Genomic DNA, 26434 nt, shown 5'->3' with positions numbered 1-26434 from the left:
CAAGAGTTCCTTAAATATTACAAATATCCGGGACACAATGAAAAATGTAAAAAGAAAGTGGACAAAGAACAACATGATATACACCTTCCTGCTTTAGCTCTCACCTCAACACAGCAAATTTTTAAATTCATACCTTGCAGTCATATCCATTAAGGATGTGGCCTAGGGGGACTATTCAACCTCAAGATTATGGCAGCAGGGAGGTTCAATAAAGCTCTTTGCTTTGCAGACGGTCACACAGCCACTGCTTCCACATAACTTTCTGTTGTATCTCATGAAAAAGAAAAAGGTGATTTGTTCTATTTATTCATGCAAAAGACCTATCAAGGATTTCGGTTCAGCCCTTCCCAGACTTCAACCTGACTTCCTCACTTCTGGCTGGATGTTTCTATTTGGATGCCTCTCCTGCACTCAACAAAATGCCTCCTCGTCCTCCTCTGTTCCCCTTCCTGAATTCCCTATTCTTAATGATGCAGGAATAACTCTTCCCCCTGGCTCCCTCATCCAATCACTAAATCCTTTCTTTAATTCTTCATTGCATTTATCCCTTGTTTTGCATCATTATTTTCCTCCCACCAGATCCGGCCCATTGAACATCACATTAGATCTGCTGCAGTAGTAACCCACTAGCCTTACTGCCTTCCATCCTCTCCTCTACAATCTGCTATACCCTACATCATCTAATGCATTCAAAGCTCTGCCTTTATTATGTATTTGTATCTGTGCATTGCTAAACCCGGTAACCCATTGCTAAGTAAGTAAAAATTTAACCTTAAAAATAACAGGTATCAAGGGTCTAATATGATGCCAAGTACTACTGTGCTAAGTGTGCTGTCTCAGTTCCCTAATATGATCCTCACAATAATCAGAGGAGATGTATTCTGGGTAACTTTATTTTATAGATGGAGAAATTCAAGTTTCTAGAGATTGATTAATTTGCCCAAAGTCATACCATTAGTAACTGGCGAATTCAATATTCACACCCAGGAAATGCGATTCAAGAGTTCAAACTTTTAACTGATACCCTAAATATACCCAGGAATGCTTCCTATGAACCAAAAGTGGCAAGAGAGAAAGCCAACCCACAGTTATTTGGAAGTGGCATGGTAGTAGGTGACAACAACATGAAAAAGTATCATCAATCCAATGGAGCATATATTTCCAGGAGAGGTAACTCAGAAGGCCACAGATTACTTTCTATAAGTGTTTTCTGTCTTTTGCTTCTGTATTTCTTTTCATTTAAATAGCCAGTGATTTGTAATGTATATCATAGTAACAGCAGGATAATTGGTTTCCAAAGGGCTAGAAATTTGCCATGTGAAAAATTTAGCAAAATGCTATTAATTAATAAATGGAACCATAACAGTACACACACATCTAGTTTGTTTTCTCTTCTTCTGTGAAGAGACATTCAAATAGAATGAAACAGACTTTTAATGGCTTTCCTTGAATATTTTTTTGTATACTACATTTTGTGATCAGTCAAGGAAGGGGAACAAATATTTTTAATTATGGTCAGAAACCTAGATGTAAAAACTGCATTTCAAAATTCTATTTGGATATGTAATTTGTGTCAAAACCAAGCCCATCACACGGACTAAAAGGCTTTGGGAAATCCAAAATAAAAGTAAAAACAGTATGTAAAGATTTTTTTAGTTTTAGATTACATGTATTTGACATCAGTCAAAAAGTTTGAACCCTGTTCACGAGGCATGTGGTAAGACATCGGAATCTTGAAAGTGTCCTTATACCCTCTCTACAGTTCATTCCTCAAGACACTTGAGTCCTGGAACTCCCCACATAAATCTGTTCTTGTTAGGGTTTCATGAATGTAAGCATCAGAAATCAGTTCTGGTTAGGTTAAGCAAGGGAATTTATTAGACAATCTCGGGTAGCTCAAAATGGACAAGACGCTGTGAACCAGACTTGGAGACGGCCCAGGCATTAGGTAAGGAACCAGGCCAGTTTTGGACACGTAGATGGTAGAATCACCTTGAGCATCTCTTTAGGAAATTACACTGAGATAAGTGAATTCCAGCTGGTGCAAACAGTTAAGGGCTCAACTACTAAACAAAAGATTGGCCGTTCAAACCCAGTCAGAAGACAAGCCTGGTGACCTGCTTCCAAAAGTTCACAGCCTTGAAAACCCTATGGAGCAGTTCTATTCTGCACACATGGGGTCGCTATGAGTCAGAATCAACTTGAAGGCAACTAACAACAATAACAACAACAGCAACAACCTTCTCTTACATTCTTGTAACACTTGGCTCTACATGCAAAGTCTCCAAAGAAATGAAAAGATCAGGTTTTCCTTGGAAACATGCCCACTTTTCCGTTAAGGGAGTACAAAGACGCTCATTTACAACCCCAACAAGATTGCATAGAGAAGAGGGAAGTCACTCTTCAAAAAGAAATCCGAGCACTGTTTGGGAGAGGGAGTGGTTGTTGGGCAGCCAAGGGGGGAAAAAAATGTTGAGTTGAGAGATAAAACTGAGTTAATTCAAGATTACAATTTTTCTCTCTTAGAAAAAGTTGAAGGAGATAAGATTACTTTTTTCTGCAAAAGAGAAAATCAGGGAATCTATAAGCTACAGTTTTCAAGTATCTACAGGATTAGTAAGAAGGGGTTGACCAGTTCTCCTCCATACCTGAACAGGAGCTAAACAAAGTTAAACTAAAATATAAATAACATCAGTTGCTCATTAGATGAAATTCCATTATTATAAAAGGAATAAGACAATAGATAGCAGGTGAGGTTAAGCTTTTATCCATAGCATTTTGTTCAATGTGTAGAATTCAAGAGCTGGAAGGGGCATTGGAGATAATCTAAAACTCTTGACTCAGAGGTTAAGAAATTGAGACTCTGAGAGTTAAAGTGACTTGCACAAGGTCACACAGATGCTTAGCATCAAAAACAAAACTACAACCTAGATTTTCTGATTCCCAACATTTAGTAACACTCCACTATTCTCCAAGGTTTTCATAATTTAAACCTTCACTGACTGAAGATAATTTCTTGAATTTGTCTTTGATGCTACACATTTATGATTTGGGGTAACTTCTTTTCTCCTACATGTAAGTTTGAAGCTGCAGCAATTCATCCAATCTAGTTGCCATTAATCGTAAGATGCACCACTAGGAAAGATAACAACATGCTGGCGATTAAACCATGACACAGTGCTTTCTCACTACTTAGAATTTTTATTCTATACTTAGTGAAAGAACTCTTTCAGAGTCACACATGGATTTTTATCATGCATTAATTACTCTTGTTAATGGATTAACAGGAAAATATAATTAAAATATATTTGTAATAAGTTTTAAAACTACTGCATGCATAAAATCAATACTCCTAAACTATGTTTCATCTCAGAGCCATAGTTGCCATCTTTCACAATTTCATTTTATGCCATCAAGAGCATTGGTGATACAGCATTTCTGAAAAGAGTACCCCAGATTGTCCCCAGGATTTTGTTCCAGTCTGTTGAAGGTCATCCTGCATTGATAACCCTTTCTCAAATAGTTTTTTCTTTTTTTTTTTTTCCCCTCCTCTTGCTTTTATTTATCTTGGAAACACTGGTGCCGTAGTGGTTAAGAGCTACAGCTGCTAGTAGCCAAAAAGTCTGCAGTTCAAATCTACCAGACGCTCTTAAAGACTCTATGGGGCAGTTCTACTCTGTCTTTTAGGGTCACTGTGAGTCGGAATCAACTCAAGGGGAACAGGTTTTTTTCTTCCTTTATCTTGAAATTTTTTTTTAACTATGCTTTAGGTGAAAATTTACAGCTCAAGTTAACATCTCATACAAAAACTTATACACATATTGTAATGTGACATTAGTTACAATCTGTTATAATGTGACAGCACATTCCCTCTTTCCACCCCAGGTTTCTTGTGTCCATCCGACCAGTTCCTGTTCCTTCCTGCCTTCTCATTCTGTCTCCAGACAGGAGCTGCCCATTTGGTCTCCTGTATCTGCTTTAACTAAGAAGCACACTCTTCACCAATTGACCTAGATGTCCCCTGAACCTCAACTAGTCTTGATGGGTGTTGGCTGAAATGTCAAGGGATTGCAATTGTCCAGTCAAGCCACCAAAAATAATAACCAAGCTCACACATGCACACACAAACACAACTTCCTTACAACTGCCACCTGGTCACCCAAGAAAACCAAACCAAACCCGTTGCTGTTGAGTCGATTCCAACTCATAGCAACCCTATAGGACAACAGCAATTCTAAAACATCATTGATTATAAGACACATCATAATGCCGGCTATGTTAATTACAATCTCAATCAATGAAATATAATAATTTTTGTATTTTAGTACTGGAAGTAAATATGAGGAAATAGCTTCTGTGTTATTAGAAAATTTGTTAGGCCTTTGTATAAAACTACGTATTTGTAACTGATGTTTTATTATGTAAATACAATAAACCTCCTCCAGTTATTTCTAGTTAACATTCACGAGGAGACCGGACAGGTGACTGTACATTCACTCCCCAGGCTGTGGCATAGGTATGTTGTTATAGGTATATTAGCCTCCATTTAGCCAGATGAAAAAGTTGATTTTCAATTTTCTGGAAAAAAATTCAGAGTTTCAAAAAAGAAATACTTCTTTACTTCCTTCTTCTACTCAAAAATCTTCTTTTGAAGGCTCATATTTATCAGTTAGCATTTCTGGGAAAGTAAACTCCGTTTCTGAATTGACTTGACAGTGCACAACAACAAACTTAGCTTATCTGAAACAAATTTTGAAGATAGTTTTGATAGCTTCCTCAGTAAATCATAGTCTTTATGTTCAAAGACCAGTCTACAAAGCACCAGTAGTAGCACCACTTGGGGGAGTTGTTGAAAATGCAGACCCCAACTACCCCGAGCCTATGGAACCAGAATCTTCTTTTGACAAGATGCTCGGGGGAGACACATGCACATTAAAGTTCAAGAGGGAGTGCCCTAAAGGATGAGCTGTTCAGCTAAAGCTGAGTACACATTTCCCAGAAACAGAGGGTTACTGTAGCCATTTTACTGCAGCAGCTGACATAAGTAGCTATTAGTCTCCAAGGCATTTCCAATCTGACTGCTAGTTCCTAGCAGCATTTCCAAATTCGGAGGTGAGTAAGTAAAGAAAAGGAAGGAGTGGTGCTGAAGGGCACAAATCTTTACCAACAGGACTGAATCTTTAAGTAGTGAAAAGATAGAGAGGGAGAGAGGCTGAGAATTAGAGGAAAACTCTTAGCTCAATCATACATTCTGTTTCACCAATATTATCAAGAACTTTCTACATGCCTCACTTTTTATCTTCTACCTATCCAAAAATTACTCATCTTTTCATGCTTTCTTTACTGTCTGGTGTGACTTTCTAAACCAAGGGTTATTTAACCAGAAATTCAAGAATGGCCATCTTGAATCCTATAGATTTAAGATTATACGTTTAAAAAAGAAGAGGGGGAATCATGGGCATGTGCATTTTCCTATGGAAAGAGTCCATAGCTCTTATCAGAATTTCAGAGAGTTCAATCGATCAATAACCAAATAAGCATGCAAATAAGTGACTCGATAGCAACGGGTTACTGGAAGTAATTTTGTCCACAATTGGGTTTTAAAGCCATTAATATAAAATTTATACTTGTAAATATCATCCTAAGGCACCTATTTTGGCTCATTATGAGGCAGTTTATGCCCCTATACCAGTTTTGTGCCGTTGCTTGCTTTTTTTTTCCAAAACACAAAATAAAACAAAAAACATGACAATGAGAACAGATCACCTGGAGGACCTCAGTTTAACTATGTAATCGTATAATCATGTTGGCATCTCTCCTCTCTTGGGTGCCCTCCCTTCCTTCATTCTCTACTTTTGTCCCCTTTCACACTTAAAGGATCATTATTGCTATTCTTTCCTCCGCTTTAGATCCCCTGTGGTCTTCCTGAAGTGTAGGATAGATGTTAGAAGCTATATTGTTCTACAGTGTATCCTTCCCTCTTTGTCTCTGTCTGTTTCAAAATCTCATTCAAGGAAGAGCAAAGAAAGGTCAGGATTGGTCTTGGCCGACTAGCTCAATGTGCACCATCCCCTCACCCTTTGCCCAGGGGCCCACAAAGAGATGGTAGTATCCTTTAATGCCTTTGAAATCATCAAGGGAAATCAAAGAAATCACTTCCCATCCTATCTTTATAACCAGATGCCCATTGATCAGTGTAGGTAAAGGGATAACACATCAAGGGGAATGACATTTAGAAAGTATGATTTGATCCATAAAGCTGAGTGATCCCAGCAAACTCAAATCCCATCTAAGCTGGAGAATCAATAGATACTATTGTCAGCTCTGAAACATCTCCTTCTGAAAGCTCATGTAAGAAATCCCCTCTAGTTGCCATCAAATTATCAAACACATTAGAGTGTATGGAGCTGTACAAATGAGAAAACAATGTAGCTAGAGAAATTCAGTACCATTGGCTCTCTAACACCAAGGTCCAAACCCCAGGTTTGTGACTCGACAGCTAGGAAACTTGGTCGAAAACACTGTGCCCTTCTGGGACTCAATTTCTAAAAAAAGAAAGAACTTGGTGATCAGTTTGCAAGAGACAGGTTAGAGCAGAGTTTGAAAGCTTGGGCTCTGGAATCAGAAAGACTTGGTTCAAATTTAAATTCAGACACCCACTACCTCGTTACTTTGATTAAGTTGGCAAAGTGATTAAGAGTTTGGCCGCTAACCAAAAGGTCAGCAGTTTGACTCCACCAAGCTGCTCCTTGGCAAGCCTATGGGGCAGTTCTACTCTGACCTATAGGTCACTATGAGTCAGAATCAACTCAATGACAATGGCCCTTTTTTTTTTAATGGGGATAATTTTGTTGACTTTTGGAGGTATAAATAAAAGTATGATTCAATTCATTATTTGGTATATTTCAGTTTTTAATTATTGAAAAATATTTTCACTTTTCTTGAGACTTGTTCTACCTACTTATAAGAATTATTGTGACTATCAACTGAGATAATATGTCAAAGTACTTCAAAAACTGTACACTACTCTATACACCAAAAACCAAATCCACCGCTATCAAGTCTATTTCGACTCATAGCAACCCTATAAGACAAAGTAGAACTACTCCATACAGTTTTCAAGGTTGTAATCTTTATGGAAATAGACTGCCATATTTTTCTCCTGGGCAGCGGCTGATGGGTTCGAACCCCCAACCTTTCAGTTAGTAGCTGAGAACTTTAACCACTATGTGACCAGGGCTCCTTAGACTAATATGTAGATATGATGAAATATTTTTCATATTATTCACCCTTCATACTTCTAGAGGTAAATGATTATGTTTTTACTCTAAATATCAGAATGAGTGATATAAATTAAAAAAAAAAAAAAAAGCTAGTCCTGGAAAAATGATTTTACAGGGGAGATTTAAGAAAATATGTCTTAAAAAGTCAATTTCAAAAAATGTGTGCAAATTATTAAAAACTACCATTACATCAGAGCCAACTCAATGACAACTAACAACAACAATAACCATTACAAAAAAGTAGAAAATTAGTAGAGTTAATTATGTTGACCCCAGACACTATTAATTGAGATGGGCTTGTTTTCTATTTTCGACAGTATTAAGATGAGTCAGGTTTATTTTATTAGACACAAATTTCAATCAGAGATGCTGAATCACAGGTAAAATGTTGCCAAACCAAATAGATTTCATCTCAGTTCTGAGAAATGACTCACAATGAGAGACATTATAACAAAAGAAATGTCACATCTCTGTACTTTTATCTTTTTTCCCTAATATTTGAGATTCTTCTTTCATATTTCTTACACTTACCACTTTTTTTTCCTCTCCAAATATTTTGGATAGTACACACAGCACAAGGTCTGGCAGTTTAGAAAACAATAAACCAAACACTTGTATGAAGTTACCAATATCAATAAATCTCCAAGCTGTTTGATTTGGAAATGCTTTACAGTTACTGAAACTACCTCTTTCATGACTGAAATTTTAAGAAGAAATCTGTTAAAATTAGGACCTTCGCAAGGCAGTTAAAAGTAATGATTTCTTTGTTTCATTCAATTTCATATTCTTAAAGGCACTGTTGATAAAGCATGAAAAAGAGAGAGCTGGTAAATGTAAGTCATACTTAGAAATTTCTCTAAACCACTAAGGTACCACTTCACAAAAATGATGTTGACCTGTCAGTTATACCTTCTTTCCTCTGTGGGCATGCCTCCGTTTTGCAGGGGAGATATACATATTGGCATGTATTGAAATAGTCTGAATCAAATTATCATCTAGTTGAGATGGGAATGTAGCAAGGGGATGTATCCATGACTCAAAATTCCTCAGAGAGGAACCACAGTGTCAAACTTGTGATATGGTGTCAAGATGAAATATGCTTTGAATTTTATTAATAGTATGGAGCATATCTCACTGCTCATCCAAGTGTCATGCTAGAACTAGGTGAGTGTTGCCAATATAAGCTGGTGGAGATCAACACTTTTTTGACACTCCTGTTACCAAGTGCTTATAAAATGTTTATACCTATAATTGTGTCAAATTATGCTAATTGAGTACTGAAAAGACACTAGTAAGTTGAAGTGTTCAAAAAGTGTATTTCTCAGAGAATCTCATAAGGCTCTTCGAATTAGGCACTTAGGGGACCTTTTTCCCTCTACCAAGTACCATCAAAGTACAATGTCTTGAAGTGTCATCTTGGTCTTAATTTAATTTTAAAAAGTAAGTACCAGAAAAGAAAACTCATTTAAATCCTTGATCTTACATATTTAAGGTATTAAGGGTTTTATCTTTCAGTAGGTTATTTTTTATTTTTATTTTTTTTCCTTCAGCTTAGTTGATTCTAGTCTCATTTAGGAATATTTATTTTTTTATAACATTGTGTTTATTATAACAGATAAATTAAGCCCAGCTCAGGGTCTTAAGCAACCTTAGCCATGGGTAGATGGTAACAGTAAATCAGGTGCCACTGTGAATCAGGAAGAAAATGAAATACAATATTGGTTTCTGAAAGAGATTTTTTTTTTTTTCTAACTCCTTCTCTCAGGTCAAAATAAACAGAAATTTTTCAGAATGTCATTACAGAAGAATACTACTTCAATGACTTCTCAGTTTTATGTGAGAATATTCTGCTTTCGGGAACATAGATAACAATCCCTGAGTTCCCAAATTCTGACCATATTCTATTAAAATCATTTTTCCACTTTTCTGTTAAACTGTATTTAATCCTTTGTGTCAATGTGCTGAGGAAGATAGTAAAGATATATCTGAACTTTGCCTTAAACTTCTTTAATCTTTTTTTTAAGCCTCCATTTATGTAACACAGCTTCAGCAATCTGATTTCAACACCCCATCTCCCAGGGGGAAAAAATGCTTGGATTTCCAAGTTCAGAAACCAGTGTGAAACTGGTTCTCCCAACTAAAAAGTATTTAATTCTAACCACAGGTTCTCTGCAGTGCCTCCTGGAGGCCTTTCAAGTCTTTTGAATTCCGATGGCACTAAAGAGGTCTTTTGTCGTGGCCAAAGGGGTCCTAGAGCCGAGGGGATTGGTAATGGCATATGGTGCAGGTGACCACAGAGAATTTTCATCTGGGTGTGGAAATCATACCCTCTTACAAGCCAGCGTATGCTGCCAAGAACACATTTCCCCAAAACCTTTGTTCCCTATGCTGGCTGCTAGCACAACCAATTTAAAATGGTCTGTTTCATTTTCAAGGCTCTTAATGATGTGGGATTCAGCTATGGAAGAAACCAACTGGTACTGCACATTCTGCCACATTCCCTCTGCTTTTATGGCACAAATGGAAGATAATCTCTCCAGAAATGTATGCTTGCAGGCCTGAGAGGCTATTCCTAGCCCTTATTTGTTCTCACCCAATTCTAAGAGCACCCTCCAGTGTGAAGTAATTTTGAACTATTTTGCCCGTAAACAAGGAATCCCACTGTTCTGACCATTCCAGACTGTTTCCACTCAATGTCCCTCATCTCAGTCAAAATCAAAGTCACTTTTATCTCAAGCCCCTTTGGTACAGTTCTAATATTTGTGCATGAGAAATTATGTATTCCAATGGCAGTGATATTCCCATGCCTAAGGAGATCTGCTGGCAGATGGAGAGAAAGTTGGAGCTCTCTAGGTCTGAACTGACAATTAAAAAATCTAGCCCAGATTGGTGGTGATTACCGTCTACCAGTTATCCAAAGGCTTTATGACCCAAGCTGACAGTGACAGACCATGCTACTGGCAACAAAACCAAAGCACAGTTGAATGCATATTTGATAAAGAGCCTTTCAGTTATATGAACAGCTTTTAGCAATTAATTTCTTTGTAACAGAGAGAGCAATTGAGGGAGTGAGAGATTGTTCTCTACTGGTGTCATATGATAAAAATGGTGAATTATTTCTAAAACACTTTAGCTCTCCAGAATAAATATAAAAACTATCATTATTATGCATAAAATATTGAATTGCACTGTTGATGCACCTTATACAGAATCTAAATTGAAAAAAAAAAGTCATATTAGGGACAAAAACTATTCAGTGCACTAAATATCTTAATATAGGTTAGGTTCCTTTTTCCTGGAAACATCAGGTTCCCTTTTCTGGGAAACTTCTAGACTGTAGAAGAAACCATTTGATTGTTGTTCCTACAAACACTCTGTTGAGAAGATAGTCTCTCAGCCAGCCATGCTCTTTCAGCACTGCAGCATCTTTTCCTTTCTGGAACCTGTAATCTCCTCTAGGAAAAGGATTTTTGTTGTTTAAGTCACTGCGCTTCAAGTCAGTGGCAGTTTTAAGTGATCAACCTACCTGACAGGTATTTTGATACCTTACTATCTTTCCTAGAAAGAAAAGATCAAGCACCAGAGTGAAAAAGAGAAACATGAAATAATTCAAGCTATTTTGACAGATGTAACATTTAGACTACTAACTCAACTTTCTACAGGATTAACCTCTACCACCGTGCCAAAAAGTAAGTTCTAAAAAAATAATAATGATGATGATGGAGGTGTGTGAAAGGGACACAGAAGCCAACTAAAAGAGCTCCTAATGGCCAAAGCTGGAACAATTTGAGCAACAAAATAAAAGTATTGGATTATAACTCAAGGTATAACAAAATTACCTGTGAGTCCATACTAACATATATATATATGAAAAGACAAATCTTCTATGCAGAAGAATTTCAAACAAATTATGTAGATACTCCTAAAGAAGGTGGAAAAAACCTCTCCACCTCTCCACTCCTTATATGCGGGCTACGCATGGCAACTTCCTTTCAAAGGTATGGTATGAAAAAGTAGAAAAAAGAGTAATTTTACAGTGGAGAAACTTGACAAATGCTGCCGCATCCAGGTAATCAAGGTCAGCATCAATAGTCATAGGACATGCTGAAGGTACATACCTTTTATATGACACATGATATGATATGATGAAAATGGCACTTTACCTTTATGGTCTTCCTTGTGAAAACCCATAACCCCAGGCTAAGCATGAGAAAAGTATTCCAGCTGAGGGACATTCTACAAAATACATGGCCAATACTCCTCAAAACTGTCAAAAGTCATCAAAAATAAGAAAGTGTGAAAAAGCTGTCACAGCCAAGAGGAGCCTAAGGAGACATGGCTAATAAATGTAATGTAGTATCCTGGATGGGGTCTTGGAACAGAAAAAGAACTTTAGGTGAAAACTAAGGCAATCTGAATACAGCATGGACTTTAGTTAATAATAAAACCAAAACAAACAAACCCATTGCCATGGAGTCAATTCCAACTCTTAGTGACTTTACAGGACACGGTAGAACTGCCCCATAGGGTTTCCAAGAAGCGGCTGGTGGATTCAATCTGCTGATCCTTTGGTTAGCAACTGAACTCTTAGCCACTATGCCACCAGGGTTCCTAAGTTAATAATAGTGAATCAATATCCTTCCATTAAGTGTAATAAATGTGCCACATAAAATGTTAATAATAGGGGAACTGGGTGCAGAGAGTTCAGAGAGTATATGGTAACTCTCTGTAGAATCTTCACAATTTCTCTCTAAGTCTATGCTTTCTCTCATAGATTCATATTCTTGTGCACACATATATAGGTATTATGCTATCAGCATCGTTAGCACTATTCACCAAATGTCTTGATCTCCGGTCCCTATTGAAGTTAAACATGATTCTATTACTTGCCCTGTCTAAAGAAATGTGAAAGGGAATAAAATGCGTCCAGGCCCAAAAGCCAGCTCCAGATTCACCACATTTCCTTCCCTCTGCCTCAGTGGTGATGGAAACACAGTTGAGTTAGAACCTCTGTAGCTTGGGTTCCTGAGTAACTGCCATGAGCAGAGCTCTTGGCTCTCCAGCATTAGGAGAGAAATAAACTTTAACGAATCAGCTAATGAGAATTTAAGGCTACTTTGTTACAGCAGCATAACTAGTCCATTTTAACAGATACACATATATACGCATCACTTGATAACCCAGCAACTCTCAAAGAGTCACAGCCACGTGAATTCCTTAGGGTATGCATGTTTATTACAACGTGCTCATGTTCTTGGAGTAAAACAAGCATTTTAGGCAGAATTAGAACAGGAAAAGGAATGAGTCTTTTACATGATTGGCTTACTGCCAATTTATAACTTTTAAACCTTTTTAGTTATTCTCCTACATTGTAGCTAGGGAAATTCATCTCCAATTATGTATAGGAAAACGGTCCCTATTGTAGTTGGTATTAGATTTTGCAGGTAGATTTAGGGTTAAATTCTCTGTGGAGAATTTGGGAGCTTGCTTTTTTCCCTAATGAGAAAGGACGAGTGAAGTGGCTAATATATTTTTTTTTTTTCCTTAAAAAAAAAAAGCAATTTTGAAAACACATCCAGCAATAAAGTGGTGGGAAGATTCTTTTTCTTTATAACATAATTTTAAGAGGAAAAAAAATTATTTTATGATCCTTATAAATAGGTTAGTTAGATATTCCTTCCACACTGATGTACATTAAGAAACAGAAAAACTCTTGTAGAGAAATAGACTAACAATCCTCTTGAGGAGGTATAAAACCACCATAATGTGCGGCATTACTCAGGGGTACCAAGAAAGGGTAATGCCTTCATTTCCCCTCTCAGAGCTCAGTTTGTGCCAGGAAGCATTAAGATTTTAAAACTTTGCTGCCCTTAACCAGATGCTAGTCATGGCCATGTGTTTCCACCTTCACTGACATCCCTTGGCACCAAGTTCCAAAATCAAAATTTGTTGTATTTAAAATATATTCGCCACATTAGAGGCATTAGTTAACTTCACCTTATTTACTAGAAAGCCCTGGTGGTATAGTGGTTAAGAGTTGGGCTGCTAACCAAAAGGCTGACAGTTCAAATCCACCAGATGCTCCTTGGAAACCTTTGGGGCAGTTCTACTCTGTACTATAGGGACACTATGAGTCAGAATTGACTCGACAGCAACTGGTTTGGCTTTTTTATTCACCAAGCACCCAAACATCCCCAGGCCTGGGGAGTTTAATCATTGTCATGTCCACTGCCCTGCCTTAAAAAATAGAATGCAGGGTCTGTGATAGCCCTTTCTAAAAGAATATTTTTAAAGACTTAACTTTTTTTTCAAATAGTTCCTCTTCAAGGATAAAGCAAAAGTTATCACTGTGTATGACAGCTTTTTCACAAAAGTATATCACTCTATAAAAACACATATTACATGTGTATAGTATTCTTTGGCATAGTGGTTAAGTGCTACAGCTGATAACCAAAAGGTCGGCAGTTCGAATCCGCCAGGCACTCCTTGGAAACTCTATGGGGCAGTTCTACTCTGCCCTATAGGGTCGATATGAGTCGGAATCGACTCGACGGCACTGGGTTTTAATATTCTTTAGGAATATCGCTCTGCTCACTTCAATAGCCTTCTTATTTAAATCAGCCTTGCAAAGCATTGTGGTTGCCTCTATAACAGAGTCATCACCTGATACTTACTTGGAATAGTGGAAGAAATGGAAAAACTGCTTGCTTATTAAACATACCAGTTTAACCATATGATCATGGCTGACATTAGACAGAGTGCAAAAGGAATAGAAAATTTTCCCACAGGAAGAAGAAAGACTTTCAATAGGACCAGAGATTAATAAGAGTCAATACCTTAACAAGTTATGAGTTTTTATTAGACCTATATAAAAACATTTATAATACAAATAAATTCTAGATAGGATCTCTTAGTTATCTACTACTGCCATGATGGAAATACCACAAGTGGATAGCTTTAATGATCAAAAATATATATTCTTACAGTTTGGCAAGATAGAAGTCAGAACTCAGGGTGCTATCTCTAGGGGAAGTTTGTCTCTCTCTGCCTAGTCTGGCAGAAGGCCCTTGTTTCCTTTCAATTTCTCTTCCTTGGCTCCTTGGTGATTTTCACGTGGCATGGCAGCTATCTTCCACCATCTGTGCTTGCTTGCTGCTTACTTAAACTGTTCTTTTATATCTCAAAAGAGACTGATTTAAGATACACTCTACATAATATGCCTCATTAACATAACAAAGGAAACCCTGCTCCCATATGGAATTATAACCACAGGTAGAGTAGAATTTACAACACCTATTATTTTATTTTGGGGGATACAATTCCATCCATAACAGTATCATATTGACAAGTTAATTGTCCTTGGGTGAAGGGATGGTAAGAATTTGTTTTTTAATGCTATAAAATGAATTCTAATAAACATTTAAGGAAGAAGGTAAGTTGATCAGCAGGGGTAACAGAAACAAATAAAATGCTGAAAATATAGGCAGAACATTGAAAAAGTTTAAACATTTATAAATAACACATATTTTCCTGAGCCCCTCAAAGTCTTCGAAATAACCAAATCATATATTTTCTCCTCGAAAATCCATTTAAAATTGGATCCATGACACCCAAGAACCCCACTGAGCTCATCTCTTCTTTCAAAAACTGCCAGGTATACATTACATAGGCGGGGTCTTGGCAGTATGGTTAGGTTAGGTTTATAATCTAATCAACTCACTTCTCCTTATTACTTACAGGAAAATTGTTTTCCACAATGACTCACTGACACTTCACCCTCTAATCATCATTTTCTGGAGCATTTATGTACAGGACCCTTGGTGTCTTCTCCCCAGATGCCAACAGAATGACAATGGCCCAGCAATGTGAGCTGATGGAGTCACAGGGAGAGGCTGAGTGGCTGCGTCAGAGACAATGGAGAGTATGCCAAGGGCATCCATTACAAGCTGGGACTCAAGAGGATATCCAGGCAAAGAGAGTTTCAACACAAATATGGCTCAGCAAGAATGCAGGGCTACCCTGAGAAGGAATTGTACACTAGGAAATATCACAGGCTATAGACCTCCAGATACTCTGCCTCTTGGATCTTTATAAAGCAGAGCATCGCTTGCATTAGTCTTTGAGATTCATGTAGAATGAGGAAGCAAATATCCTGCTCTTCATTGTCTCTTCACCTAATGATGTTACCTGTCACACATTGCAATGTTTAAAGGAAAAGCAGTACACTGGACAGTCTAATGGAATTGAGTTCATAATTGGAAAAAATGCAAGGCTTTTAAACACTTTAGAATACTCTACCCATTGGCACAATTTCAAAGGAAGTGGGTTTGGCTCTCCCAACTTTATAGATTTGTTGGGCAGTGTCTGCTTACACAATGGACATAATCTTGTTTGACCGAGATGCCCAGTGAACTTAGGAAGTCATAATCATCAAACATGGTTGATTAAAATCAACATGTTTTTGTTGAATGGAGTGGCCAGCTTGAAGGTCAAACAAGCTGTACTCAGAAACAAGGCCAGAAGATATGTTCAAATTTATAAACTCTCACAGAAACTATAATGAAAATTGAAGTCTTAAATTTCACAATTCATACTTAGCCAGTCATATTCATTTCTGAGTTTCTGGTTCTCTTGACTTGTCTATAAATCCAAAAAGAGTTACTTAGACATGAGTATTTCTGAAAAAAGCCAAATGACCACCAAGAAGAGGAACTGAACCATTCAAGTATGATTGGAAGTTGTTATTATGTTTGAATTAATATCTGTTATTCTCAGCATACATATATCTGTTGAAGATGACCACAAGTCACAAGCTTTGAACAGGACTTACTATTCTCCTGGACTCCTTATCCAGGCTCAAGAAACTCTGAATTAGTTTCAATCTTACAAGCCTGATAAGCAATAATATCCTTTCATATCAGACACATACACATGAAGGGAGGGAGGATAATCCAAAACTATATTTAAACAGTGATTAAACTTCAATATAAAAAGTACATTTATAGGAAACTCCATTAAGGAAGATCTGAAGATTTTTTTAAAAGAGCGCTAAGTAACAAGATGCAGTTAGAAAAATTGCAATAGGACTTTGTAGACCTTTTGTTTGGTAACAGAGACCATTTCCAGTAGCTGAAGTACATGACAGAAATATCATGCTCTGAATAAAAGGACCATGAATGAAAGGCAGCCTTTATGCATCTATAACGTTCACTATATAGTGGATCTGGCAGAATATCAGAGACAGGAGTAATTTAACACATAATCTGTTAGCTGCTCTGAGAAGGATCTTTGTTCAGTGGTTGGGTGGATCTTACAGATTGCTGGTTACTGAGGATATCAGTGGTGCCATGTAGACAAATAATATGTGACCCAGCAGACACAGGAAAGACTGAGGGGGAAGTCAGGATTTTTCAGTGCTCCAGTCTGAATGGAAGAATATCTTTGCCCATCGTGCTAAATGTCACTTTAATTGTAGTAACTACATGATGCAATTCTGTGGTCGTAACCACATTTTGAGAGCATTTCTATTAGTTTCCATAACAACTTGATGCAGGTTTTTCATGTGGCTATATTTTCTCTGAATTTATTATTTTCTAGGATTTTTCTTCACTTTGGCTCAGTGATAATCAATTGCAATAATATTAATTTCATAATTAAAAAAAAAATAGCCTCTTCTATTTGCAGATCTAATTCAGTTCCAGGGCAACTTGTATAATTTGAAGAGGCATGGGTCATTGACAGCTTCACAGCCCCCAGAAGGAAATCTGGTGTCTGTATTGTTCTTATATTCATTTTTTCTATTTAAAATAATAATAATATTTGATTTGTTTTTACTTTCTCGATATATAGCCCTTATGATCTATCCATCGCCATTTTTACCTTTCAGTTTTGATTTGACATTGAAGGTTCAAAGGCTATTGTTAAAATAGAAAAATAAAAAAAGAGATTGGGGCAGAGAGAAATTTTACCATTCTATTTGTTTTCTTTGCCAAAAGTAATAGGTCAATATTTTTTAAAAGGGGGAGGAGTGTTGGGTTTGAAAATCAAAGATTAACATTTTTCCTGCGCCATCTATTGATTATGCAAATTACTTAAACCCTCTGATCCTGTTTCCACATCTGAAAAACAGAGACAATGAAACCAATCCCACATACAATATGTAAAACCCTGAATATAGAGGACCTAGCATGTAACACTCTCCAAAAACAGTAGAAAGTGTTTACTGTCTACAGCTGTTGATTCTATTACTCATATTGTTAGTCTCTTACAATGTTAATCTCATTCAGTCCCTCTGCAAATATGGTAAGCCAAATAATGCCCCCTAAAAGATGTCCACACTCTACTCGCTAGAATCTGTGAATATACTATATTACATAGTAAAAGGAACGTGGTAGATGGAATGAAGGTTATGGATTGTATTAATTTCCCATTGCTGCTGCAACACATTATCACAACCTTAGTGGTTTAAAACAACATAAATTATTATCTTACAGTTTTGGAGGTCAGAAGTCTGAAATGAGTCTCACCAGGCTGAGACCCTTTCTCATGGCTTTAGTCAAGAATCTGTTTTCTTGCCTTTTCCACATTTTAGAGGCTGCCCACATTTCTTAGCTCATGGCCCCCTTCCATCTTCAAAGCTAGTGACTCAGGCTGGGTTCTCTAGAGAAGCAAAACCAGTAAAGCATATAAATATATACAGAGAGAGACTTATATCAAGGAATGTCTCACGCAGTTGTAGAGGCTGAAACATCCTGAGTCCGTGGGTCAGAATAGAGGCTTCTCCTGATTCACATAGCTGCAGGGGCTGGAGAACCCAAGGTTGGCAGATCAGAGAGCAAGGCTCTTGCTCATAGGCTGCGAAGATCAACTAATCCCAAAATTGGCCAGCAAGGCTGTAAGTAAACTACTAGCTCAAGTCCCAAAAACCAGAGGTCAAACGAACAGGAGGCAGATGCAGAACCCAGAGACAGCAAAAGCCCACAAGCCTTGCCAGAATGTCCACTTAATTTGACACAGACCACATGCCCAAGGAAACTCCCTTTCAACTGCTCACAGCAGATCCCATCATGGAGGTGATCACATTATACCAAATCTCATCGCTGAAGTGATCACATCATATGACTGCCAAACCACTGAGAATCAAGGCCCAGCCATGTTGACACACAACCTTAACCATCACAGCTAGTAAGAGCCAGTCAAGCCTTTTTCACATTGCATCATCTGAAATTGAGTCTCTGACATCCTCTTTCAATGTAATGCTTGTGATTACATTGGACCCACCTGAATAGTCCAGAATAATCTTCCTATTTTAAAGTCAGCTGATTGTCAACATTATTTCCATCTACTACTTTAAAATTTTCTTCCATTCAGACTGGACTAGAGCACTGAAAAATTCTGACTTACCCCTCAGTCTTTCCTGCATCTGCTGGGTTACATATTATTTCTCTACATGGCACTGTTGACATCCTCAGTATCCAGCAATCTGTGTCATGTAATTTAACATAGTCACTGGCTCCTGGATTAGGATGTCGGCATCTTTGGGAGATCATTGTCCCACCTACCTCACAGACCTTAAAATATGGAGATTACCCTGGATTATCCAGGTGATCCTAGTGTAATCACATAAATCTGTGCAAGTGGAAGTAGAAGGTAGAAGTGTCAGAGAGATGCAATGACAGAGGAAGAAGCAGAAGCAGGAGAGATTCTAAGCATGAGAGAGACTCGACACACCATTGCTGGCTTTGGAGATGGAGGAAAGGGCCACAAAACAAGGAAAAGAGGCAACCTCTAGAAGCCCTCACTTGACAGCTACATAAAAATGGGGATCACAGTCCTACCCACGAGGAACTGAATTCTGCAAATAACCTCAGAGCAAGGAAAAGGATTTTCCCCAAAAGCCTCCAGAAAGGAACACAGCACTGCCAACACTATGATTTTAGCCTATTGAGACCTGTTTCAGATTTCTAACCACCTACCAAACTATAAGATAATAAAATTGTGTTGTGGTAATTTATACAGCACCAATAGAAACTACTCCAGACAACATCCAACAGTCACCTAATATGTTCTATGTAACAGTCCTAGGAATTCTGGATAAAACCGTGAACAGGGTAGATATGGCCCTTTTCCTCAACAAGTTTGCAGGATCCATTCTATGGTGATGCTTGTCATAATTATGAATCCCCATGGCAGTCTTGGAGATCTGGTGGTGCAGTAGCTTAGGTGCTTAGCTGCTAACCCAAAGGTTGGCAGTTGGAATCTACCAGCTGCTCTTTGGAAACCCTAGGAGGCAGTTCTACTCTGTCCTGTAGGGTCGCTATGAGTCTGAATCAACTCGATGGCAACGAGTTTGGTATTTCTGTTTTTTTATAGCGGTCTTATTTCAAGTCCTCAGTTTCTTTGGCTACGTGATAGTCCCTCTAACTTCCACCTTCCCTCTCGCGACGTACATTCTTCTATTTAGTAAACCTATAATAATAACCTCATAAAAGCAAGTGTGATGCCATGTATTTGAGGTTCAAAGAGAGTTGGCATACAATCCACAACCTCCTGGGACTAACAGTCCAGTGGGAGAGGCAGACTCATACCAAAAAACAGCTTAAAAAATTAAAGAAATTAAAAAGTGCCCTCAGAAATACAGCTCATATCATACTGCAGATTTCACTCATCTGCCTGGCCCAACAATTGATGCCAACATCTGCCCTACCTGGGTCACATATTTTTTGTCCCTAAACCAGGCTGCCAGCTTGCATTTTTCCCATGCTCCACCATTACAGTTCTTGATTCTGAATCACAGCACCAAGAATAAGGTCACCTCAATTATTGAGCACCTTCAATATTAGCTCATAGCAAAACTACAGGTTGTTTGTGAATGAAAAAAAAGTTTAGACTTAAAAACAAAACTTAGACGGAAGGGTGGCTCACTCTTACTTTTCCTTATTGAAATATACATACACACCTCCTTGCAACGGCCTTAAAGTTCACATGCTAAATCTACCACATCAGGAAAATAGTAACTTTACAGTGGAAAATTCCAGCACATGCTGCCTTAACCAAGTGATAGTCTTCCAAATCACCACTAGTAAGTCTTAATTACATCATGTACCCTCTGATATGCATGGAGAAAAACTTAACATCAGACCTTGTATAATTCTTGCCAAAAATGCATCATCTCAATCTAAGTTAAAAAAAAAAAAATCACACAAGACAAATTTGGCATTCTACAAAATTACTGGCCAGTATGTTGCACCTGTGTGTCAAGATCACGAAACACAAGGAAAAACTAAAAATCAGTCCCGATTTGGAGAGGACTAAGAAGAAATAGCAGCTATATGTAAATTAGATTCCTAGATTGGATCCTGGAACAGAAAAAAAAGACATTAGGAGGAAAACTGGTGGAATTTGAATAAACTTCAATTTGAAGAAATTTGAATAAACTATATATCATTTTTTATAGATCATTTAATAGTATTATTTAAAAAAAAAACCCACCACCATTGAGTCAATTCCGATTCACAGCAACCCTATAGGACAGAGTAGAACTGCCCTGTAGGGTTTCCAAGCCTGCAAATCTTTATGGCCAAATCTTTCTCCCATGGAGCGGCTGGTGAGTTCAAACTGCTGACCTTCCTTAAGGTCTCTATGAGCCAAAATCAACTCCAGGGCAACAAACAGGTTTTAGACTTATGAAAACTTTGCTTATGAAACTTATGAAAACTGTACAGGCAGTTCACACATACTCTTCACTCATCTTCCCCTAATATTAACAACTTATTTAACCATAATACCATTATCAAAACTGGAAAATGAACATTGGTGGTGCAGTGATTAAGTGCTCGACTGCAAGAAAGGTCAGTGGTTTGAACCCACCAGTCACTCCATGGGAGAAAGATGTAGCAGCCTGTTTCCATAAAGATTTATAGCCTTGAAGTTACATCAAAATAAAAAAGTTAAAAGTGAAAATATAATTTATCAAATCAGGAGTTAGATATTTCCTAGGTAGACTTTAATGCCAAGCAGCTCTTCCTTATATTACCAATTCACTTTTGAGTATCTCAAAAGCTTCTCTCCAAAGTGGCCAATTAGGCACAAGTGGGAAGCTCAGTCATGAGACTGGCAAAACGTTTTGACTGAGTGGACAGGAGGAAGCTGGGAACTGAATTGAGACAGGCCTGCTAATTTCACTCAGACCACCTGCCTGGTTCGGATTCAAGCCAGTGACCTAAACATGATGGGCCATTAGCAGCCCTCTGCTGGCATTCTCAAATGACTACATAGGAGACAAATTTGGGAATGACAAGATCTGCAAATGGCAGGAAAACAGTAGAGGAGGGACGACTTTTCATAGCATTCTGAGACACACCTCACACACACACATACATACAGTCACCCAGAAGTTATACTGCGAGAGACGGCAGTGGGTTGTGGTGGATTCACCCAAAATGAAACATTTTCCCCGGTAAGTTGTGACATGCAATGTGATGCATTATTAAAAACAAACAAAAAAAAACTCTAAATAGAATCTTTCGTCACATTTCCTGAGGCAATAGAGTAGAAATTTTTTTTAATACAACAATTATTTCTTAGTTTGCTGTTTACTTGTCAAGCATGCAACTGCCTTTGTCTTTCTTCTGAAGCAGTTCATATTATGATGAGTGAAAGAAGAGAAATAAAAAGAACTATGATCATGTCAACCACAAGTGAATAAATACATTTATTAGAAAGTACTCCCACCAGAAAGCTTAGAAGCCTCACAAAGTCTCATTCTTTTTCATACACTAACTCTATTATGAACTGAAACATCGCTTTCTTTTATTTTAAATTATTGTCATTGTCCCCTGTGCATGTACCAACCAGTGATTTTCACTGTGTCAGATAATACACTAGTAAATTTGGTATTTTAATGGCTACGATTGCTGTAATAAAGAAATTAAATCAGATGTCATATGTAGAATGTACATTTTTCTCTTTTTTTTGCCGCTAACCGTCAACTGAATTATAGCAAGCTAAACATTATAAAGCACAACGTGTATCCATTTGCAAGCAGACATGTGTTGAAGCCACTCTAAGATAAGCAGAAGCAGCTCTGGAGGCGGCAGGGAGTGGGCAAGGTGCTGGTTTCCTTTACCATGCTCCCTTTTGCCAGTTCTTTCAACTTCATGCTTTATGATGGGCCACTCTAAACTTCATCCTGAAGACCATCACTCTGTGTCCATCTCCCTCCTTGGTCCAGCTGAAATCCTAGAACCCAGGCCCATAATTTTAATATGCATGTAATTTCACGCAGTTGATGAATATAACACACCATGGGTAAACAGCAGGGAGGGGCTAAATGGAAAACTCATTTGTTAGTTTTCCCACTTGGAAGTTGTTATTTTTTAAATTACTGATATTGGACACTGTAGGAGTGCCCTTTTTCATACACACTGAAGCACTCCACTGGCCCCAGGAGTCACTAAGACTAGTGGATTTTAATAGTTATAGATCTTAAATGGAGGGTTAGAAATTGTTTCTTTTCATTACAATTACAACAAGGAATTAACCCCAAGGGTATCCACTTAATTTCATAATATATAGACTGGAACGCTAATGCGGCTCTTCGACAGTGTAATAAAGAGGCAACTGGCCCTTCTCTCCCCCGGGGTGAGTTTCTGTAAAATGTATCACAAAATAATGTAAAACGAAGAAGATTTGAAGTTAACAAGCTCCATAATGTCACCAGCTCCAGTGCCTGGCGTGAGCCGACACTGAGCCCTGATTCCCACCGTCGCCCCCACCCCCCACTCCCCCCACCCCCCACCCCCAGTGGTAGCTCCGTCCTAGCACTTTTCTTTGAATCACTTCACTGACATAAGGAAAACGGAAAATGAGAGGAGGAAGGGTAACTTACAATTAAGCAGACAAAGTCACAAGGGCAGAGAAGAGACTTGGAGCAGGACTCGTTAATTACCCTGTGTCTGAGATGGGACCAGCAGGACTCGCTGGCGAATTCCGGGCATGTCAGTTTAACCCTTTGTACTCTGCCAGTGACCTCAGCTCCATTTTGTGGGAACTCCTTCCCTATTTGCTGGAACCCGAAGCAACACCAAGGTTAGGATTTTCCATCTTCGGGCTCCAAGCGTCTGAAGCCACTTCCTGGCACAGATTCCAAAGCTTAAATCCCTGCTGATTAGCCCTCTCAGTTAAAGGCATTTTTATTTCCCAATGCATTTTCATGATATTTGAGCATGGCTCTCTGGGACAAATGAGAGAAGGAAGACTATTTCACAAATAGGGCTTGGTGGGGTGGGGGGGTGGGGGGTGGGGGTGGGCAGGGACAGGAGGGAGAGGCAAACAGCAATTGCATAAAAGCACAACCCTTCGAGAAGAATGTTGTCTCTTACATTATGCATCTCCAATGTATCCTGTGAAATTTGGCCACTAAAGGCTTCCAGCCAGCCACAACCTGGGACTCCCTTTCTCCTTCCTTCCCAAAGTAGTAACTTTTTTTTTTTTTGCCAATCAACTAATGATCCAGAGAAAAGAAATGGATCGCTAAAGTCGTCTGTTCACATTTGTCATGTGGATCACATTTCTTGAGATAGATAAGGTTGTATATGAAAGCTTCAATGAAAATCACCCCTTTACAAATGAAAAACTCCCAGCTTCCCTCCTGAGACAGGAAGCAGCAGCTTGAAGCAGATGTCAAGAGAGCTGCCAGGGGAGCACCAGAGATGGGAAGTTGTAAAGAGGACCAAGGGAGATACTTACCACAAGCGAACGTTGAGAGAGTCCTTGTTGCTGACTTGGAGCTATGGAGACCATTTTCAGGAGAGTTCAGTATTGTTTCCAAGATCCACAAGCAGCAGGAGGGGAGAAAAAAGTATCACGTTGCCCCCAGAAAACAATGAGGAATCTACCAGAAAGCCAGTGAGACACTGTACATGGTTTAGCAGATGACTTTCAGCTTAGCAGAGTGACCACATCTTTGTATATAGGAACTATGGACCCAGTATCAGGATGGGATAGTGATGAATATGCTGGTCAGTGGTCACAAGGTTTTCCATCTTCATGTTTCCTCATACCCCATTTTCATCTATTAATACTACATATCTCTATAAGCTGTTTCCTGAATATACCAAACTTCGACTTATTAAAAGTTGTGTGCTTCTCAAAATAGCTTCTTAAGTGCTTTTCCCCAATGGCATTAATTGTGTTTGTTCTAGGCTCATAAACTTGGGGAATTTGAAACATTTAAAAACACACACACAAGCGTAGTATCCAAGTGTTTTGGTTTTTCTAAGCTCGATGCACTCTAATTCGTTCTTTCCTTTAAAAATTATAATTAAAAGGAGTAAGATCACCTACATAGAAACTTCTCATTTCTTTATTTACCTTAGATCTTTTCAGCTGGGAAACTGTTAATGTTCTTTGTTTTGCTTTGTATTATATAGAAATAGAATACAACACAATTCCCTAATTAGAATTACATGGGATATATGCCTCACAAGTCTGATATTTTGACTTTTCCCCTGACATTTTCAAATTTAATATCATATTCAATATCAATGTAACCAATAAAAAGCAATTTAATTTTGATAATGAACCAGGAGAATATCTAAATTTGGCATATAAGACAGTTTTTGTCTCTAGTGAATTATTTTAGGAGATGTTTTAGTTAAACTGAGTTAGAATAGCAAATTTCACATCCTTCAAGAAATAAAAGACTATAGCCTCCTGGTATATTATAATTATTTAGAACTTGAACTGATTCATATCAAATCACACTTGGTAAAGCGTCTGAAATATCTACAGCTATTTGTTCTATTTATAACATCATCTGTCCTATAAGCCTTATCTTCTCAGAGATTGTAAGCTTTTCAATATAAAATACAACATCATAGTATTTGATATTTTCAGTATCTCTCACAAGGCTAGTGATAATTTGGAGTTCAACAAATACTTTTTAAATGATATAATTCTTAAATAAGATAATACTTCTTAAATGATATAAATGCTTACTATTAGATAATACGGCAAACACAAATTTTTTTATCCTATTCATCAGATACTGTCTGTCCCCAAATGACCCAGGCTACTCTGAAAATTGAATAAAAACTCACTTAGAGAAGAAAAAGAGAAACAACTTGTTCTTTTCCAGATTTCCTAGATTACACAGGCTGATCTGGTAGGTGGCAATTGAAAGAACAAAAATCACATCCCTGAAAGCCGTAGTGTTAGGAAAATCAGAGATGTTCCCAAACTCTAACTCTGGCCCTGACAATTTCTTGAACTTTTGCCCAACATGCCCAACAACAAAGACGAATGATTCGGTTTCTCTCACAAAGCTGTACTACTCCCATGTTTGGCCAAAAGGACATGCCATTCTCTAAGGCCACAAGGATGTTTTGGACAAGTTGAGACACTATTAGACTTGCTTTGGGTATGTAAGACTACCATTTGAATACAAGACTTTTGGCTTCCTGACTAGAGATACAAATTAAAGAGTCATAAATATAAAGGTGGAATTTAAATCCATGAAATTACCTCATTGGTGAATATTGAGCCACAAAGTACTCCAACATCTAGAGAAGATGAGAGAAAATTAATAAAGAAGATGAGAAGTGCCAATGAGATAGTCTGGAACACTGGTGAGCCTGGTATCCTGTATTTCAAGTGAAACAGGATTATCAAGAAGAAGAGTGATCAACTCTATCAATTGCTACTGATAGGTCAGGTAAGATGAGGACTGAGTACTGACCAACGACTTTGTCAACATTGTGGTCATCAGTGACCTTGATAATAGCTGTTTCAATAAGTACTGATTTGGGTGGTTCCCAAAAAGAAAGACAAAACAAGGAGGAAATTATTATCTCAAGGAATTTTCACTAAAGGGGAGTAGATAATTGAGGAGGTAACTGGAGGGGGATGTAGAGTCAAAGGAGCATTTAAGATGGAAGAAATAACAATATGTATATGTGTCAATGGGAAGGAACCAGTAGAAAGAAAAATTGCTTTGGCAATAGAAAAAGGAAATAATTGCTGTGTGATGCCCTTGAAGATGGGACCCAGTCTACAAGTAGGGGTTCGTAGCAGGGAGAATTCATCAATAGCAACAGGGAGGAGGGCAGAGTTCATGACGTAGATAGATGTGGTGGTGGCAGCAGATGAAA

At 38.0% G+C, this 26434-nt stretch overlaps 1 long non-coding RNA gene across 2 annotated transcripts in view; it reads right to left on the bottom strand.

Annotated features, from left to right (window-relative positions):
• LOC126071743 (uncharacterized) overlaps positions 1-23376 on the bottom strand; it is a 31689-nt gene extending 8313 nt beyond the window's left edge. Inside the window, exons 1-2 of one of the 2 annotated variants that reach the window (XR_007516375.1) lie at positions 23173-23376; positions 22411-22523 (exon numbers count right to left, since the gene is read on the bottom strand). This is a non-coding gene — a long non-coding RNA (uncharacterized LOC126071743). The remainder of the gene's footprint in view (positions 1-22410; positions 22524-23172) is intronic. The other variant, XR_007516376.1, reaches the window with a different exon arrangement.
• Positions 23377-26434: the final 3058 nt, after the last annotated feature.

Source organism: Elephas maximus, chromosome 3 (genome assembly GCF_024166365.1).
Source record: "Elephas maximus indicus isolate mEleMax1 chromosome 3, mEleMax1 primary haplotype, whole genome shotgun sequence".
In the NCBI taxonomy this organism is placed as follows: Eukaryota; Metazoa; Chordata; class Mammalia; order Proboscidea; family Elephantidae; genus Elephas; species Elephas maximus.
Note: the sequence above shows the minus strand (reverse complement) of the source record. Positions and strands in the feature narration are given on the sequence as shown.